Source organism: Danio rerio, chromosome 4 (genome assembly GCF_049306965.1).
Source record: "Danio rerio strain Tuebingen ecotype United States chromosome 4, GRCz12tu, whole genome shotgun sequence".
In the NCBI taxonomy this organism is placed as follows: Eukaryota; Metazoa; Chordata; class Actinopteri; order Cypriniformes; family Danionidae; genus Danio; species Danio rerio.
This window is the reverse complement of record NC_133179.1, coordinates 54,232,537-54,250,398: the sequence shown is the minus strand read 5'-3', so window position 1 is coordinate 54,250,398 and position 17,862 is coordinate 54,232,537. Positions and strand designations below refer to the sequence as shown.

At 34.2% G+C, this 17,862-nt stretch overlaps 2 protein-coding genes and 1 non-coding gene across 7 annotated transcripts in view; all 3 read left to right on the top strand.

Moving 5' to 3' along the window:
• The window catches only part of LOC137491295 (uncharacterized), a 331,835-nt gene that overhangs the window by 18,670 nt on the left and 295,303 nt on the right, over positions 1-17,862 (top strand). The window lies entirely within an intron of this gene.
• The window catches only part of LOC103910797 (uncharacterized), a 1,018,570-nt gene that overhangs the window by 975,554 nt on the left and 25,154 nt on the right, over positions 1-17,862 (top strand). The window lies entirely within an intron of this gene.
• On the top strand, positions 2,057-2,138 carry trnas-gcu (transfer RNA serine (anticodon GCU)). The gene has a single exon. It is a non-coding gene; the product is annotated as a tRNA-Ser (tRNA).

Sequence of the window (17,862 nt, the reverse complement as noted above, 5' to 3'; positions counted from 1 at the left end):
GGAGGAAGTTTTAAAAGGAATGGAGAAAAGATTACATTTCTGGAAATGAAGAGGTTTGTTTTTAAAGGGGAAAGTTTTAGTTTTAAATTCCGTATTTTTATCAAAAATGTGGTATGTTTTAGGTACAGTGAGTTTGCCAATGAGTGTGTATAAAAAGATAAAAGCTATTGTATTAGATTTCTTATGGGATGGAAAACCTTTCAAAAAGCTTATGACACCATAATTGGTAAAGTTAAAGAAGGAGGCTTAGGTTTAATTGATCCTCTAATCAGAATGAAAAGCATAAGAATTAAAACTGTAAATAAATATTGGAAAGAAGAAAAACATGTATGGAAAGATGTGATGAGATATTTTTTAAATAAATGTGGGGAAATACAAGAATATATATTATGGATGAAGCCCAAAGAGAATATGATGAATAGAATTCCAAAATTCTATAAAGAGGTTATCAAGGCATGGGGAGATTTTAGAAAGCATATTGATTGTACTTTTAGTAAAGAAGAGATTTTAAAGCAACCGCTGTTTTTAAATAAACACATAAAGAAGGGAATAATACTATTTTTTATAAGAAATGGTTTAATGCAGGAATAAAGCAAAATTAAAGATATTTTATATGAAGTGATACCTGGTTATGTACAGGCGCACGTAATAAAAGATGCAATAATAGAAAACTATGAAAACGAAACTACAAGAGTTATTGAAAATCAAATGTAAATTTAACAACACCAAAAGAATGGAAAGAAATAATAGAAAATAAATTGAAAAATGCACAGCGATGAAGGAAGGGTGATTAACTTTAAAGAAAATCAATATGCTTTCAAAGATGGTATACTGAAAATGTTTTATTCTTGTTAATGTAAAGACGTGTTTGTTACACCCAAAGCAGAAGAGTACTGAAAAAAGTTTATATTCCAATATCGAAAAGAAGGAAATATGGCAAAATTTGAGTGCTTGGTGGAAAAGTCCAGTTTTAGAGAATTTTGATTACATTTTAAGACAAAACTGTTTATTAAGCGAAATGAGATTGTGTAAAATAGGTTTGGCAAATCGTCATCTTATAATTTTAAGGTTCTATCTGTGTACTGAATGATTTTGAGATATTGAGCTTAAAAGTTTTTGCATTCCATATATCAAACAATATGTGTGGAGCATTTCTCTTTCATATATAGATCATTTGCATTTAGAGAACCCTTAGGGTCTCTGTCATGACAAAGTTACTTTGCACTTTGGAGTGAAAAAAAACGGTAAATGCAGATAAAACCTTCTCATTCTAAAAAAGTAATTTTCTACTTGGAATTATGAGGTTCTATCTGCCAGATCATTCATTGAAGCTTTACTTTTCAAGAAATACAATCAAAAAATTTATAAGTTGGTGTTGTAACAATATGTTGATACTTGAGAAAGTAAAATTTTGGTTTCTGTAACATTTATTTCATGTTTTAGGATAATTATTATTCTTGTTCAAATTGAGCTTACAAAGCTGGGCTAAATATATTTTTCCAGTGCAGATGTTAGTTTTATCTAATTAATATGTTAATATTTATGACATTTTATGCTTTATATGAATTACTGAATTGTATTTATTGAATTATATGGCCTGTGAATTGAATTAGGTTTTGCCCTTCAAGGCTTAATATTAAATTGAAAGACTTTAAAAGAAACAGACAATGACCAGATGAGTTTAATAAACACTGAATAGTGTTTCACTGACTATATGTAAACAAATAAATATATTTCACATTTAATATAGACATTTTTTAATATTGATATCTTTTTCAACAATATAAAATGTAACATTTCATTTCAATTTTGTGGCAAAATTTAACGTCATCTTTACTGAAAATAGCAGCAAATACATACAGAAATGCCATATTCTAGCCCCCATCAGGAAAGTGAGTACATACATGACGAGGTGGCCGAGTCCATCGAATCCCATTCTTGTCGTCGTTCATATGGCAAAACTGAAAGTCATCTTACCGAAAAATAATTGCAGAAACATACATATACAAATATGTGCCACAGTCCAGCCTCCACCAGACAAGAAAGGAAAATATGTGATGAGGTGGCCGAGTGGTTAAGGCGATGGACTGCTAATCCATTGTGCTCTGCACGCATGGGTTCGAATCCCATCCTTGTTGCTCGTGTGTTCTGGCATTTGATAGAGCCTGGTGCTTCCTTGGATTTTTTTTTACTCACACCCTCTTAGCGTTTTGAAGGATGTTGTTGCAAAATTTAATGTCACCTTTTCTGAAAATAGCTGCAAATGCATACATAAATGCCATAGTCCAGGACTTCCGGTAGGTAGAGCCGTAGGATGGCAGCATAGAACGTACTCTCCCGGTCAATGCGTTCAAAAAGCCCTTATACTTTTACCAATTCAAGTGAGCTTTGCGCTAGACGACTTCAAAATAAATGGGGCAAAACCTAAAAAGGGGAATTCAAAGCCAAAAATAAGCGAGGAGGAAAAGGAGACGAGGAATGATAACGACAAGTTAGGCCTACCTGAGAAAGAACATGGAGCCGAAACTTTGCGAGCAGTGAGAGAACTCAGCAGAGATATCTCCGAACTGAAGACGGATTTAAAAAAAGAATTCAGCCAATTCAAAGAAGAGTTCAAAAAGGATATGAAAACAGAAGTGGACAAGCTGAAAAGCGACATAAACTTGAAGCTTGAAGGCATCACCGAAGATATTCAGTCACATGGCACAAGACTGAATGAGGCAGAGGAGCGAATAACTGAACTCGAGTCGGCAAACCTTGAACTAAAGGATGCCTTACTGCACACCTTGAAAGAGCAAAAAATGATGCAGAATAAGGTCACAGATTTGAGGGCTGATCGGGACAAAATAATACCCAAATATACGGTATTAAGGAAGGAGCAGAAGGGATGTCCATGATTAATTTCATCACGTCTTTGCTAAAAACTGCAGGTACAGAGAGCGCACAGATCTCTCGGTCCTAGACCTCAAAATAATAATACTTCAAGATCGATTACAGTCAATTAATTAATTAAAAAATTAATTTATTTAAAAAATCAATTAAAAAAGAACCACAACACGATGGCAAGGCGATTTTCTTTGCGCACGATTTCCCCATGGAGATAAATGCAAAACTGAAGAAATATAAAGAAGTGAAAAAAGTCCTCAAGAAGAACAAAATCCGATTTCAGACGCCCTACCCAGCCAAGATGCGAATACACAGGGAGACAGGACCACAACTTTACGAAAGCGCGGCTGAAGCTACGAAAGATTTGAAAAAGAGAGGATATACGGTGGATCTGACGATGACGCAGCAGGTATCCCAAGACCCCTGGTGTCGATGGTAAGAAAGACTGACACGCCGTACCCAGTGGCAAAGAGCTGGACGGATTGCTCCTGATCGTGTTCAGGAAAGGTTGAAGAGCTTTCAGAGACAAACACCGAATGAAGATTAACTGTTGAGAAACACCGCTGACTGTTAACGTTAAAGAGGTATGCGGAAGCACTGTTATGATACACAACTTACAAATAACGCTATTTCAAACTACTTTATAAGTGCGAACTGACTTCGGCTGAAATACTTGAACTCTAACCATTCTACACTTTGTTTGAATATGTGTTCTTCTCGAGAGAGTCATTTAAAAGGTAAAAACTACGTTGTTTTGGACTGAATATGTTTCATTTTGTATTTGAACAATCCTCATGATTCCTAGTTGGTTGGAATCCTCGAGTGGCTATAGAAATCATTTTGTTTAAAATAATATTTACTTAAGTTAATAATCTGAGTTAAAAAGAAAAAAGACCGGGCACAAGTGATTAGATTGGTATGTTATTAGAGAATTTTTCTTATCTAAATGAGGGACACCTGCAATAGGCAGGAATAAATGCCTCTTCCCAGGACTGGAGCTGGGTTTTGCGGGGTCAAACATGGCCCACAACTTTGGAAGCCAATGTTCTTTGTTTTTTTGTTTAGTTTTATTATCATTTTTGTTAGTTCTAAAGGTTGCCAACTTAACTTTCCGAAATTACTATGCAGAGATATGTAAAATAAAATAAAATAAAATTGCATATTTAAATGTAAATGGGTTAAATAATCCAATTAAGAGGAGTAAGGTTATGGCCAAAATGAAACGTTAAAAAAAACACAAATCATATACTTGCAAGAAACACACCTTTCCCCATCTGAACATGATAAACTTTAAAAATTTGGATATACACAAACTTTTTATAGTTCTTTTTGGAAAAATAATAAAAGGGGAGTTTCAATATCAATACATAATTTTGAGTTGCTAAAAGAGATATCAGATTAAGAAGGCAGATATATTTTGCTTCAGGGAAAACTAAATGAACAATTAATCACTTTAGTAAATGTATATGCACCCCCTGGCAGTAAAACACTGTTCAATACAATTATCAACCTTTTGGCTATGGAGACTAAGGGAATAACAATATGTGGAGGTGATTTCAGTATAGTTCTTAACCAACAAAAGGACACTTCCAATAATAAAAGAATTAAAACGACTCAGTTAAGAAGTTTAGAATTCATTAAAAGAGTTGAAGTATTAGATGTTTGGAGAGATCTTCACCCCTCAAATCGAGAATACTCCTATTATTCTTCACCCCATGCAGTTTACAGAAGGATTGAATATTTTTTTTATGTTTAGCAGGGACAGACACAGGGTAAAAGAATGTGAAATTAAAGCGGCCGATGTATCAGATCATGCAACATTACACCTCACTTTAAATTTGAATGACAAAAAAGCTGATAAAACATGGAGGCTAAATACAAGTATACTAGGAAAAACAGAAGTAGTGGCCCAAATTAAATCAGAAATTGAATTATACATAGAGAATAGTGATAATGGGGAAGTAAGTCCTATAATCTTATGGGATGCAGCTAAAGTTGTATTATGAGGCAAGATCATTTCTATTACAACAACCCTTAAGAAGATAAAAGAACTTCGATTTAGAAATCTTCAAGATGAATTAAAGCAATTAACAGAACATCAAAAATATAAAAAAATAAAATTAAATGTATAGAGAGGACATAGAGAAAATATTAAAATTCTTAAGGCAAACCTTTTATGAAACGGGACCAAAAGCAACAAAAAGACTAGCATGGAAACTTAAAAAACAACAACAAAAGGTTTCAATTCATAAGACAAAGGACCCCAACTTTTTTGGATTATCTTGATCTTCCTGTATTGGACGAGAACAAAATAGTCTCCTAACAAAAGAAATTACAGAGGGTGAATTAGATAAAGCTATAAATAATCTTAAAAATAATAAAACACCCGGCACTGATGGTCTACCTTCTGAATGGTTGAAAACATTTAAAAAAGAGATCTCACCTCTTCTTATATCATCATTTAATTGGACACTTAAAGAGGCAGAAATTCCCCCTTCTTGGAGGGAAGCAATTATCTCAGTCATACCTAAAGAGGGGAAGGATAAAACTCTTTATAGTTCATTTAGACCTGTGTCTGTTTTAAATGTAGACTATAAATTATTTGCCTCTATTTTAGCCAAGAGACTTGAAACATTTTTACCTGATTTGATAGACATAGATACTTCATGCAATACGACAAATTAAAAAAGATCACATTAAAGCAATTTTAGTTAGCCTAGATGCAGAGAAAGCATTTGACTGTGTAAATTGGGAATATTTATTTAATGTTTAATATAGATTTGGATTTACAGAAAATACAGTTAGAAGCGTTCAATGTTTATTTTTAAACCCAGAGGCTAGGATAAAAATAAATGGTTGTCTTTCAAAAAAGATAAAACTAGAAAAAGAAACTAGACAGGGTTGTCCCCTCTCTCCCCTGATGTTTGCCATGTACATTGAACCTCTAGCCCAGGCAATTAGAGAAGAAAATCAATTGGGGGGATTAACATTAATAAGGTACCATAAAATTGCTCTATATGCGGATGATGTGCTACTATATCTCTAAAATCCAGATGAATCACTTTCTAGCTAGCTTCTTGTTCTTGAAAGGTTTGGACAACTCTCTGGGTACAAATTAAACATACAAAAAAACTCAAATTTTATAATTTGGCTACAACCAAACAATAAACTTCAACATAAATTAAATATTAATTGGAAACTAAACTCCCTTAAATACTTAGGAGTATGGTTAACACAAGATGCAGCTGACCTGTAATGTCACTGTCTCGGTCCCAGTCATTCCCCTCGCTGGCCAGCAGAGGTCACCATCACCGGACTTTTAACCATGACGTCATGCACAAACACTAATTGCCACACACACCTGCAGCACATGATGACTGATGAACACTGATGAACCACGCTCACTCATAAAAGCAGCTCACACACTCAGTCTTGTGTAAAGATTGGTGGGAGATGGATTTATGTAAAAGCAAACTGGGAAGAATTTATGTCAGTTAGTGAAGAAGGGTTAAAAACACTGGATAAAAGTTATCTGACAATGATGAAATAAACAACAGAATAGGAGCAGTAATTATGGAGGCAGCTGAACAATATATTCCAAAGAGTAAAGGGGGAAGGGAGAGGAAGATAGTGCCTTGGTGGAATGCGAAATGCAGAGAAGTCATAAAAAGGAAGGCATTTTAAAAAAAATGACAAATTCACATAACTTTCAAAATTTAATAGAATATAAAGCTGTTCAAGCAGAAGTTAGGTGAGTATTAAGGCAAACAAAAAAAATAATACTGGAGAGAATTTTGTAACAAAATATGAAGTACGCCAAAAGAGGAAATATGGAATATGATTGAAAAATGAGAGGAAATAGAAAAGATGTGGAAATTCCTGTGCTCAAAGAAGGAAACGTGATGGCGGTGAATGACAGAGAAAAGGCTATGATGCTAAGAGAAGCATTCACCAAAGTAAACTCCTCTAAAAATTTGTGTGAGGATAGAGTAAGGATCAGGGAGGAGGTGTTATCAAGTAATCCTATCATAAAGCAACGGAAAGAAGAAACAGGCAGTGTTTTGGATGTTCCGTTGGAAATGGCAGAACTGAAAAGAGTATAAACAGAGTTAAAGAATCTTCCCCTGGTTTAGATAAAGTTACACTATGACTAAACATTTAAGTGACATGGCTTTGAATATTATGCTAGATTTTTGCAATAAGGTATGGAGAGAAGAAATTTTGCCAAAGAGTTGGAAAGAAGCTTTAATAATACCAATTAAGAAACCAGGAAAAGATTATAGTAATCCAAACAGCTACAGACCAATAGCACTTACATCTCATTTAGGTAAAATAATGGAAAAAACTGACAGAATAATGTATCATTTGGAAAAGGGTAAGAAATTATCACCAAATCAGAGTGGCTTTGGGGGGTAGAGGGACTATGGATCTAGTAGTATGTTTAGAGACAGATATAAGAAAAGCATTAATGAATAAATAATCGGTGGGAGCAGTATTTTTTTGATATTGAAAGGGCCTATGATATGGCATGGCATGATGGACTGTTAATGAAACTGGAAAAAATGGGAGTAGAAGGGAGAATATTTAATTGGGTTAAAGATTTTATTTTATTTTTTATTTTTTGCAAGAGAGATCAATTAAGGTAAAAGTAGGAGAATTTATAACACCAAAACAATTGACAGAGAATGGTACTCAAGAGAGTGTCATAAGCCCGTTGCTTTTCATTATAATGATTAATGATGTATTTGAGAAAGTAGATAGGGGGATAAGTAGGTCTTTGACTGTGGATGATGGAGCTTTGTGGTTTAGGGGATGAGATCTAGATTATATTATGAGGAAAATGCAAGAGGCATTAAATAAGGTTGAAGAGTGGTCCATTTTAAATGGGGTTTCAAGTTTTCAGTGGAAAAATGCAAGTGGTCTTGTTTACAAAAAAGTAAAGGAACAAATTTGAAGTTAAGGTTATATAATCAACTGCTAGAACGGGTATCAAAAATAAGATTTTTAGGTATGTGGTTAGATCATAGACTTACATGGAATGAACATTAAAAGGATGGAAAATCAATGCAAAAGGTTCTGAACAAAATGAGATGTGTAGCTGGGCAGGTCTGGGGGGCAGACAGATTGGCTTTAAAAACTATATAATTTACACTGATTAGATCAGTGTTGGATTACGGCTGTGTAGTGTACAGTTCAGCAGCAAAGACTCATCTAGAGAAGTTAGAAAGAATACAGGCTCAGTCATTAAGGATTTGTTGTGGAGCGATCCGATCATCTACTGTGTCAGCACTTCAAGTTGAAGTAGGAGAAATGCCTCTTAGTTTAAGGAGGAAACGGTTAACGGCAGTTTATTGGGTTAATCTAATGGGGCAGGAGGAGTCTCACCCTACAACTAAGGTTTTACAGAAATGCTGGGAGTATGGAAAAAGTGAATGTAACAGTTTTGGGTGGATAGTGGAACATTTAGAGGAAGTGAACATTAAAGAGTTAAGTATATCTCTCAGACTGATTATACCTTCTGTACCTCTGTGGGATTTTTGGCATTAAAAAATGTTAGAAAACAGACAAAAAGAGGGAATGGGACAATTGGAGGATATGTATGTAAGGGAATATTTAATGGAAGAATACGGAGATATGGTACATGTTTATTCAGATGCATCAAAAAATCCAGATAATGACCAGCTAGGAATAGCATCTGTAATTCCAAAGTTCAATATAATTTAAAAAAATAAGGATTTCAAACAAATTAGCAGTGTATACAGGGGAAATGTTGGAAATAAGTTTAGCTTTACAATGGGTGAAAGATGTGGGAATTAAAAGTTTTAGTCAGCTCAGATTGCATTGAAGCAAAACACTCAGACTGTAAGCAAGATTTAGTAATTGAAATATTACACAAGTTGTATAAATTAGAAGGAGAGAGTAAAGGTAGTGTTCATCTGGGTGCCAGCTCATGTGGGATTACAAGGAAACGAAGAAGATAAAATGGCAAAGCAAGCTACTATGGAAGAGAATATAGGAATGAAAGTGAATTAAACTAGAATTGAAGTTAAAGCAATAATAAAGAAACAAATAATGGGGAAATGGCAGTTCCATTGGGAAGCAGGAAAGAATGGAAGGCAAATTTACAATATTCAGCTAAAAGTGGGTAAAGGGACGCACTCGAAAGGAAAAAGGAAAGGGGATACTATTTTATCCAGACTAAGAATTGGGCATACTGGACTTAACAGTACATTGAAGGTAATGGCAAAGCACAGAACAGGTCTATGTGAGTGTGGGAAAAATAAATCTGTTGAACATCTGATTTTGCATTGTGAGCGGTATAATGAAGAAAGAAGAGAGTTATGGGAAGAAGTCAAGACAGAAAGAGATTGAGTTTACATATGAAATTTTTATTAAATCCTGAGGTTGGAAGGCATATTAAGTACACTGCATTGTTTAGATTTTTAAAAGATACAGGACTGATTATTAAGATTTGATTATTAGAATTACTTTAATGCAAATTTATTTAGTTTAAGGTAGGGAGGGAGGGAGTTATTTTCTGAACCTGACATAGTGGGAGGAGTGAGCAGAAGTCAGAGGAGCTGGAGACGCAGCGCTGGCGGATGCGAAGTCTCTCACTAGGTTGGGGGAAGGGATTATAATGGGAACAGAGAGTCTCCGAATCAGGTCACAGGCAGGTGGCGGTAATGCACAAGAACTGGTGCGATCTGCCAAATAAAAACAAAAGAAGTCCTGTGCGAAGTCTTGTTCTGCCCTGTCTGACATTACTTAGCGTTATCTCCCTGCCTGATCTCCCGTGTATTACCTGGACTGTATCTTGACCTTGTCTTGCCTGCCACCTGCCTCGAACCTTGCTTGTACCCTCGCCTCTGAACCACGCCGCCTGCCTCTGACCCATGCCTGCTATCACAATCCTTGACAGTCAGCCACCAGCCCATACTAACAACGTTGAATGTGAGTTCGCACGCAAGAGCGTATTGTTTGATTGTGATTAAACTGTTTACTAAATATACTGCAAATGGATCCTCCCGTGTCAGACTTTTCGTTACAATAGTAAAAACTATGATATAATCAATGATAAAATTAAAGATGATCTTAAACGCTGGTCCTCTTTACCATATCTAGACTTTAGTTCTAGAATTGAAAGCATAAAAATTAATTTGCTCCCAAGACTCATATCTTTTCCAGTCACTTCCCATGGAAGTCCCAGTCAGACAGTTTCAGGACTGGGATAAACAGTTTTCTAGATTTATTTGGAGAGGAGAAAAAACAATAATTAGGTGTAAGACTTTGCAGTTAGATAAAAGATAAAGAGGAATGTCCCTCCCTAATTACAAAGATTATTATTATGCTGCACAATTAAGACCCTTGGTATGCTGGTGTGATCTTGAAGTAGAGACAAGATGGAAGGAAATAGAGAGCAAAATTCAGGAAATACCAATTCAAGCATTAATAGGTAAAAACTAATTTCCAGATGAAGATCCAGTATCTTAACCCACTAACAGAGTTAACTCTGAAAACTTGCTATACAATGGTAAAGGAGCTTTATTTGGAAAAACAAATTAAAATCTTTTATTGGGTGGGGCATGACTCCATATTTCAATCCTGTAACTATGGATAATAGATTTAAACAATGGGTATATTTAGGAATCTCTTCATTTTGTACAATTATAAAAGATGGCAGAATGGAATGCTTCCAAACTTTAAAAGATAAGTTTGGTCTTCTAAATCAAGATCTATTTAGATATTTACAGTTGCAGGACTATTGTATAAAAGAAATACAGGAAGAGGACTGGAACAACCAGCTTGTTCAGATTTTTGTACAGACATACACAAAGTATGACTAAAACAATTTCTTAATTACATAAAGCAATAAGTAATTCTAGAGGACTCTCAACAGACTATATAATATTAAAATGGGAAAATTAAGTAGGCATTATTCTGAATCAATACCAATGGGTTAAAATATGTGAAAATAAGCTCAAGAATGTGGCGCGAGTTTTGTTGGAAACACTTAATTCGTTTTTTTTTTTTTTTTTTTTTTTTTTTACACCAAAAATTAAATCATTACAATTGGGGACTACTCATCCTTGTTGGAGGAACTGCGGAGTAAAAGAGGTTCATCATGCGCATATATTCTGGCAGTGCTCAAGAATTGATAGTTTTTGGGAAATAGTGCACTCCACCATCAATGATATTTTTGACTTTATATTCCTAGATCATTTGAAGTACTTTATCTAGGAGATACTCCTATTAATCTTAAAAAGGAAAATAAATATCTATTTAAGATATTTTTGGCAACAAATAAAAAAACTATAACCTGGAAAGGGTATAAAGAAGAGCTACCAACTAAAGACGAATGGTTCAAAATTAAAGCAGATGTTAAGGAAATGGAAAAAATGACATGCACTTCGATTTCAATTAGAAACCTTTGAAAAGAAATGGAGTAAATGGCTGGCTTTCTCCTCAACGACAATATAATTATTTATAACTGAACATTCTACATAATTCTAGAGGTTATGTATCATTGTAAAAATATGTTTGGCAACCTTTTATTCTAAGTTATTTTATACTTTATTTATTTTAATGAGGTTAATTTCACATTTTTATGCGTGCGTGTGTGTGTGTGTGTGTGTGTGTGTGTATGGATATACATGTGTGGAATGGATGTATTTGCCTATACAAGTATGTATACATATGTATATTTATGTATATGTGTATTTTTTTATTTGCTTGTTTTGTTCCTAAAAAATCAATAAAAACTAAGTTATAAAAAAGGGGGGGGTGATATATATATATATATATATATATATATATATATATATATATATATATATATATATATATATATATATATATAGAACAAGAGATACAAGTAAAGCTTAAAATAATACAATATTAAAAGTACATTTATCAAAATGAAGAACAGAAATTATCAATGTGTAACGGAGTAGGTTAAATCGCTCTTTTACTGTAAGTGAAATGACTGACCAATAGGCACTGTACCAGTTTATAGGGAATACGCTAGTGTTTTGTGACATTTTAAGTGACACACTTTGATCCTAGCATCAATCATGCCCATAATTATAAGACAAACACAGTTTCCAGTCATCTTTCTGATCGCCATGAGGCGAGCATTGGTTTTTGTTTTCATCTTAACTTTGCAACTTAATGCAAAACAAAAGTATGTCCGGATATGGGGGTCCAAAATAACAAATCCAATAAAGCCACAAGCCCCTCACGTCTATACGTCTCAGGAAATTAGCTGCGCAGATTGGAATCAGGTGGCAGGATTCTGCAAGCAAAAAGTAAGAAACAGAAAAATTAACACTGCAATGTAGAGAAAGAAAAAAATAAAATAAAATGACTCAAAGAACCCCCTGAGAAGCAGGACAAACTGTTTAACAATAGCTTGTCATAACCCCGCCCAGCGGGTCATAAACAAATCATTGAGGGGTCAAGTTGAATCCCCTCTTTCTCGTAGTACTCACGAAAGTCTCTTTGTCAGCATCGGTGACTACGTTTGAAGGGTACCCGGATGCTTGTTGTTTCAAACGCAAAAACGTTTTAACGTATTCGCTAAACAATTTATCCATCCTTACAGGAAAATGCCAAACTTCGTCGAGTTTGACGACTACATATCTTTTCTCGTTTGCTTTTAAAAGCTCAATACTGACCCAGCACCCGGAAAGAGCCCTCTCATCATCTGTGTGATCGCAACATGATGTCTGGTTTTCGTCAGACCGAGTTCTGAGAACACCGTATGGGACCGCCGACAGTCTGTTTAGGTCATGGGGCTCGTAGCGGCAATGATGACCATGGTGGAAACAGCCGTTGAATTCTAGAGCATACTTAACTCCGCTCTGTTCATAATAACCATCTAAGAAAAATTTACAGATTTGCATTTCACCATGATTCAGAGCATGATGAACGTCAACGTTTCTAGACTTTTTTTTTTTTTTTTTTTTTTTTACATACTCCAACCATTCGATCGACACGCTTAAGAACGTCTTATTTTGCTGAATGTACGCATTATTGGTGGTTAGAGCCACAGTGTCCTCTACGAGATAATGAGTTTTGAAGACCCCCATACAACAACTTGCAAGATTCGTGAAACTGAACAGATCGATTTGAGTACACTCTATGAAGGATTCATGATATTTCATACACGCTTGGCGAAGCAAGATAACATCGTTTTTGCCATAGTGGTACAACTCCTCCTTAAAGTTAAAGACCAAACGTGAAGCAGTAGTGTACCATGCATCGAACTTTGCTCTATCTTTTTCAGATAGGTTGTCATACCCATAGAACTTTTTGTCTGGGATTGGTCCAATATAGTTCTCACTTTCTTTTCTATTGAAATGATGCAGAAAGTAACCTTTCTCTGTCGTGGTAAGATTTAATGCCGCGGGCATCTTCGATAGAGCCATCGGGATGAATGATATGCTATCGATGTAGCGGTGTTCGAACACATCATCGATCATTAATATTAATTTACAACCTTGCATGATGATGTCCATTTTTAGACCGACTTTGCAGTAATATTCGAGAATTAGAAAGGAGTCAAATCTGGACGCGTTATGAGCTATAAAACAGTAGCCTTTGTATTTGGGTTTTCTGAAATGCGTAATCATTTTTTCAACACAATCAGTTGCTTCAGCTACAAATTGTGTACCGCGAAATGTTATCGCGCAGACAAAATTAGCCACGTGCCTGCCATTTTCATAACGGGTCTCAAAATCGTAAAAAACATTTTTTCTGTGGTTTTTTTGAGTCTTTCAGGATTGATAAAACATTCATGAATCCCGGGGCTTGTAAGTTCTTCACGACATGCCCAACAACGGATCGGGGCGCACTCATGCGGTGACTTGCGCTTTTCGTAACGTCTACCACATTCCTTGCAATATTTTATAACGTCACAAGGAGCTTGATCTCTTTCAAGCACCAGTTTCTTGTGAGCATCGTAGCAGTAAGCCGATTTACAATAACGCAAACAATCTCGGCAATGGATTGTTTTTTTAGGATGTTTGTAGCAATCACTGTCAAAACAGACATTACAGACGTAATCGCATTGGTGCTGGTTAAGCTTCGAGAACCCTTTATAGCAAAATTCACACACATAGCTAGCGCCTATGAAAGATGTCAAATTGTGAATCATGTAGTAATGTTCGTCTTGTAGATAAAGGAACAACGTTTTTAGGTGCGGCTCTCTGTTATTTACGTAGGTTTGTAACACGCCAGTGTTTAACCTATAAAAAACAACAATTTTTACATCAAACATGTCGTGAAGACCTACTTCCTGTTGGATAGCAAGACCAGCTTTATTGTGTATGATCGCTGCACGGTTTTCTAATTCACACTCAGGTAATTCAGGCTCTAGAAAATGTGCTAGACATATAGAGAAGCATAGTTTGTTTGATATGTTTGTAGGTATAAATAAGCTGTTTTTTTTTCTTTTGATTACCTGATCAAATGCCAAATCAGTGAGTTTACAACGACCGCCTCCTAGTCTGTTCATTACAACATCAGCTTCAATCTCAACAGTTTCGTTAGCTGCTAACTGGTCATCGCTCTGTAGAATTTTCGCAATTTGGTCCATAAAAAGATTAACGTCATAATTATTACTCGGTGTTAAAACAGCGTTTACATCGGATTTCAGAGATGGGGTTCTAAGGAATAAATTGATAACGCTACCATCACCGCCAATCTGTCTAGCAAATGACACTATGTCATCCATTGTATTGTGTAAACGTATGTGGTACGTCGCTAAATCCTGTGATCTTATTTCTCTCATATTTAAAGACCTACGCAGCTATACGCTGTTGAAACGAGGTCTTGGTAAAACATGATATTCATTTACACTACCACCTTCTCTCAACAATGTTTCAATGTCGATATGTTGTTGACCTAAAGGTTCAACATTAGCGGATGTTGATGGTTGCTGTTCATTGTCGACGGCCGGGTGCGATGTTTTGTTATTACACGTATCATTTATCGCGCGACTAGTCGTCGGCTGTTCATGATCAATCGGAATAGCTGACGGCATGCCGTTAGTGTCGTTATAAGGAGTGGCATCCTGAGTTAGTGCCCCACCGCCCTGTTCGGTAGATAATAACGTTTGTACGTAGTCTGATAAATTAAATTCATTTTCCTGATCCATCTCATCTAAATTTGGACTTAAAATAGAATCGAAGTTAAAAGCATCGTCCATAGAATTTAACTGCAAATCATCTAAGAATCTATCTGTGTCAGGATCGATAGACCTTTGTGGTGTAACAGATAATGATTGATCTGGTTGATTTTTGTGTGCATCATCTGAGGTATTTACGTTACCCATTACAGTTATTTTATTTACTTGATAATTATTTTGAATTTAAAATGTTTACTTTATTGTTTAAATTAATGATTACTTTTATTGAATATCGTACCATAGAATTTATTTAATCTTTTAGTTTTATTTATAGTTATGTTTAATTAATATTTTTTACAAACTTTTATCTTTATTGACTTTATTGACTCCAGGTTATACTTAAAATTCTTTTTATTCTTTACTTTTTTTAAATTATTTTATTTTATTTTTTAATTTATTACTTATAATCAGATTTGTTTTAGTTTTATTAATATTTTAACTCTTTATTAATTTTTATGTTGATAGTATTGCTTTTATTGATTGTTTATAGTTAAGTTTGTTTTAGTATTATTAATTTTATTTTTTATTCTTTACTTTTAATTATTTTAGGTATGACTTTTTAATTATTTTGGGTAATACTTTTAAATGTGTTAGTATTTTTCTTTATTTTATTTATTGGTGTATACCTGGCTTGTTTTATTAATTTTATTTTCAGGTATACTTTATGGTTATATTATTGTTTTTATTATTTTATATTTTATTCATATAAAATGGACACAAACTAAATCTATTTTATTAGAAATACACTAACAACAATATCAGTAATGGTATAAAAAGATAATTGTAAAGAAATACACAGTATGAATCGATAGAAATAACCAATTTAAAACTAGAACAGAAATAAACAAATCAGCTATTTTGAATGTATAACCGATATAGAATCAAATTTTAAAAATTTATAACTGAAACAAAATTAATTAAATTTAAAATGTAAAACACATACAGAATTAAACGATACTAAATACAATTTTAATTTGTATAACTAAAACGATATTTTTATTGTATAACTGCAACAATATTAACCAATATAGAATCAAATTTAAAAAATGTAAAACAGAAACAAAATTAATTAAATTTTAAAATGTATAACTAAAGCAGAAATAAACAAATCAGATATTTTAAATGTAAAACTAAAAACGGTATTAAACAATATTGAATCGAATTTTTAAAAATGTAAAACAGACAAATTAAAGAAATAGAAATATTTTAATTGAATAACTAAAACAGTATTAATAATATTGAATAGAATTTATATCTTAATCAAAGATGATTAAATGTATACACTGAAACAGTTTGAAACAAACCAAATACAATGTTTAGTTGTAAACTCAAATTGAAAATTTAAAAATCTTTTAAAATGTACAATCAAAAACAGAATTAAGAAAATTAATACAGGGGGAAAATGTAAAATCTAACTAATCAAACAAAAGAGATCAGATATTACACACAAACTTAACACACTTGATCAAAACGAATAACTAAAACATAAGGTTAGCTAACATGAATCAAAATCTAGTAATAAAAGTACATCGAGTAAATAAAAACAGTGTTATTGATGAATCATCTATGTACCAAAGCATTTTTAATAGAACAGAGTATTGAACCTAAAACACGGCGATCACGTTCAGCTTTGTTCAGTAAATTTAATACCTCAGTCAGTTTCTGATTTGCACCCCTTAATTGTTCATCTATATCACGCTGCTGGTGTAAAACATATTCAGATATCTGATTAATTTTTACCTGGTTTCGCTCCAGATATTGTAGAACTAGTTGATTAAAATGGGGTTCGACGATAGAGTTGGTTCCTGTTAGTGTGAGATCATCGGCTTGTTGTGGTCGGAAAACGTGGTGGCCGCCATGATTGTTTTCTTCCTGGTTTTCCGGCTCGTCTTCTTCTTCTACTTCTAAAGACGGGTATGGTGTATATACAGGACTGCGACCGCCACCTAGCGTTGAGGCATAACCATCGCTGGATTCGCCGTCATCAGTCCAGCATTGAGGGCTTGGTGCTAAAACATCATTAAAAAGAAAAAGTCTTTAATATATTGTTTAGAAAGTCGTAATTTTACATTTAATAAAATAAATTACTCACAATGTTGTGCCTCAATACTGCATTCAGAAGGTCCGTTGGGGCTGCTAGCCGGTGACGTGGGAACTAGAGGAGAAATGCATATATAATGTAATTTAAATTAACAGAAATGTGTACACATCATAACCGATTAATGTATTTTCGCAGTTAATAAAACACTTACGTTGTTGTATTTCAAAAACACTTTCCCCAGGTCCGAGCGGGCTGGTATCCGGTGATCGCGGAACTAGAGTAGAAGCAGATAGTGCATATTCAGAAAAAAAATTCAAACTAGCTCTAGCATGAAGCATTCAGCATGGACGGGCGCACAATTCAACAGTTATAAATTACATAGATTTAAACCGTATAAAACAAGATGATACATTACCTAAACGAGCTTCATCTTGATCATCACCATCATATTCAATATGTTGATCCTGTACGGCGGTATAAATTTTCAGCCTCTTGTTTGAAACAGGGCTAAAGTTATAATCAAGGCGTCTTTTTTCCGGCCGTGTCGAGCTGACCAACGATGCTTGGACCAGATCGGTGTCGTCTTGCTCGTCCTCCGCTGTTAAATCAATAACCTCGATTATATCTGAAACATAAAAGTGAAAATATTGTATTAATAACGTTTAGATTATCTAGAGCTGCACCATTCTAGAGATATTGAATGACCAAAATCACATGACTATTGCTGTGGCCTGTATGAAAAGCG